Consider the following 2,903-nt stretch of genomic DNA (forward strand, 5'->3'; position numbering starts at 1 on the left):
CTCTCTCTCTCTCTCCTCTCTCTCTCTCTCTCTCTCTCTCTCTCTCTCTCTCTCTCTCTCTCGCTCTCTCTCTCTCTCTCTCTCTCTCTCTCTCTCTCTCTCTCTCTCTCTCTCTCTCTCTCTCTCTCTCTCTCTCTCTCTCTCTTTCTCTCTCTCTGACATCCCCTCCCCCTTACTAACACCAGGTGATTGAAAGATGGACGCATCGATTCATTCGCGCCACACGGCAGCCGCGGAAATTAACGGGCATTTGGGTAAAACTATAATTGAATTCCCAATCGTGGATGGTTTCCGAATTTAAGCTGATTTGCTTAATCTTTCCTTCAGATTTAAAACCCACTGCTCTTAATCAGCCGCGGGGAATGGTGAGGGTTATTTTACCAGAATCATTTAATCCGAGTTTAATTGTGAACTTTTCGTTAAAAACGACCAGACTATTGCGGATTGACAAGGTTTCGGCAAAAACTGAAACAATTAACTGAATGAACTTCAGGTGATGTGTTGAATTTATCCCAATAAAGCTGTTACTCCGAGTAATCGTGGAGTTATTGCGAGTGGCGTGGACACGTTCGGGACAATTTGATTTAATCATTGGGGGTTATTCAACAATTAGGGTAAAACGCTGTTCCTTGTATTTATTCGGAATATTATTGCGGGGTTTCCCCAGCAGTTTCGAACGCGGCGCTTATATGGAGCATATTTAGACTCACTAATATTGTAATGTTGCAATATAATTATGAAATAAAACCGCGCTTACTGAGAAAATCATATCTTCCTACCAATTGCCCTGCACTTATCCAGAATAATTTCGCCGGTATTCGCTTTACATTGCACGAATGCATGTAAATAATTTATTTGCTGTAGTGTATTCTTTATTCAGAATAACTGAATCCATCGACGCTGAGGACAATTTTCGGTAAATGAAGGCAGTGCAGCAATTTATTATAAGATCGATGTTGGGCATTCAGGTACAGACTTTACTGTCGGTGAGAAATTATGAATTTAATGCAACTCGATGTGCAATATTGTAATCATTTCTGCTTGACCCCAACAGATAAACAGTTTCCGACTGGATTTAGGAAAGGGTTTATTTATTCAAAACAGCAAATGCATTTATAGCGAGTGGGATTATTTTAGTGACAATAATTACTCTGAACAGCATAACATTCATTCTGTGTGGTATTCATTCAGAGTAACCATTTATTCAGTGAAACATTGCTATTAATTTAGAATCGCGGGTGTATTTAATTAATAACATGGTATCGGGCGATGGTCTGGTTCTGTTTACTGAGTCTCTGAGTGTTGTTCGGATGCCATTTTACAGAGTTGTGTTGTGTTGTGTGTGCCGGCTCTGCCATCGTCGGCGCCTGCATTCACAGATTGCTGAGCGCCTTAAGGAGCGGGAATGAAGCTGCTGCACGGCTCCAGATGGTACTTCCCTCGCCCGCCGGCGCCCTCTTCCTGTCGGTCACCTTGGTTATTGGCAGCCGCTCCCTCTGCCCGGACCGCTGCTTCTGTCAACGCAGGGCCTTCATTAGTCATGCTTGGTAAACGATGGCGGAATTAATCCTCTTCCCAGTTAGACACGTGGATACCAACAGTTTACATTTACTGTTGTGTTTCCCGGTGCGTCCGTGAGCCGCGGAATCTGCAGCAGGCGATGGGCAGAGTGTTGGAGTAACTCAGTGGGTCAGGCAGCATCTGTGGAGAACATGGATAGGTGACGTTTCACAGAGTGTTGGAGTAACTCAGCGGGTCAGGCAGCATCTGTGGAGAACATGGATAGGTGACGTTTCACAGAGTGCTGGAGTAACTCAGTGGGTCAGGCAGCATCTGTGGAGAACATGGATAGGTGACGTTTCGGGTCAGGACCCTTCATCAGACTGTTGATGGGTAGAGTGAGTCACGCGGAACTGGGACTGTTTTGGGAGCTAGCATAGGACGATGGGCCAAATGGCTTCTTTCACTGTGGGGAAATATGGTTTGTGTTGTGTTGCGTATAAATCAACAAACCAACTGGAAGCGGCCCCGTCGAGCATGCTCGCGGTGACTAAGTTTCCCAGCTCCATCTCGAAACATTCCCAGCTCCCAGGGGGGAGAGGGGGAGTGGGATGGGAAGGGGAAGGGGGAGCGGGGAGAGGGGGGGAGTGGGATAGGAAGGGGAGAGGGGGGAAGGGCGGCCCCTCTACCCCAGATGATGTAGTCACAGCTCGGGGGGTGTGGAGGTCAGCGACATTTGAGCCGTCACCCCTCACCACACCTCCCCGCCCCTCCTCACCCGAACTATCGGCGACTCCTAACTGGGCCTCGCTCGGCAGTGGACCGCGTCCACCCCCCCCCCCCCCCCCCCCCCCGCCCCCGACAGGGAGGGAGGTCTGAGGTGACCGCCCTCGGTAACTCTGTGACCCCCGACCTCCCGAGGCAGATTTTTCCCCTGAATAAGTTCACGACCTGTTGCTGTTCCGACAGAGGTTGAGCTTCGCTGAGCGCGGCCCAGTTCCGCCGCCTCCGGAGCTCCCGAGGAACCGGTGGTTGATGCGCCCGTCCGCCAGGGGTGAGGTTCGGGACTGGCCACAGCGTCCAAGCCGGTCGCGCCTGGTGCGCCGCGGGTCCGGGGGTCCGTGCTGCCCGGAGTGATCACCCCCGGTTTAGTTTGTGTTGCCTGTTTATCTGCGTTGTCCTGCCCATACCAGTCTCCGTGGGTTCACTCCACGCTCTCTCCGTCCATGGAAAATCAACCTTCATCACAATCTGTCGCCAGTGAAGAATGGTTTGTGTCTCACTGCTCGCGTTATCTTTACATAACCTCTGTTTTTCAATGGCTGGACATTTCGCCATCAACAACATCGGAGCGCAGGGCGATGGCAGGTGGGGAGAGGAGCGAGCGCCAGAGACTCGGCAGC

General features: G+C 50.5%; 1 pseudogene; it reads left to right on the forward strand.

Moving 5' to 3' along the window:
- Positions 1 to 1,554: 1,554 nt before the first annotated feature.
- Positions 1,555 to 2,903, forward strand: part of LOC144607525 (uncharacterized) — a 10,272-nt pseudogene continuing 8,923 nt past the window's right edge.

The sequence above is a fragment of the Rhinoraja longicauda genome, chromosome 29, assembly GCF_053455715.1.
Source record: "Rhinoraja longicauda isolate Sanriku21f chromosome 29, sRhiLon1.1, whole genome shotgun sequence".
Taxonomy (NCBI): domain Eukaryota; kingdom Metazoa; phylum Chordata; class Chondrichthyes; order Rajiformes; family Arhynchobatidae; genus Rhinoraja; species Rhinoraja longicauda.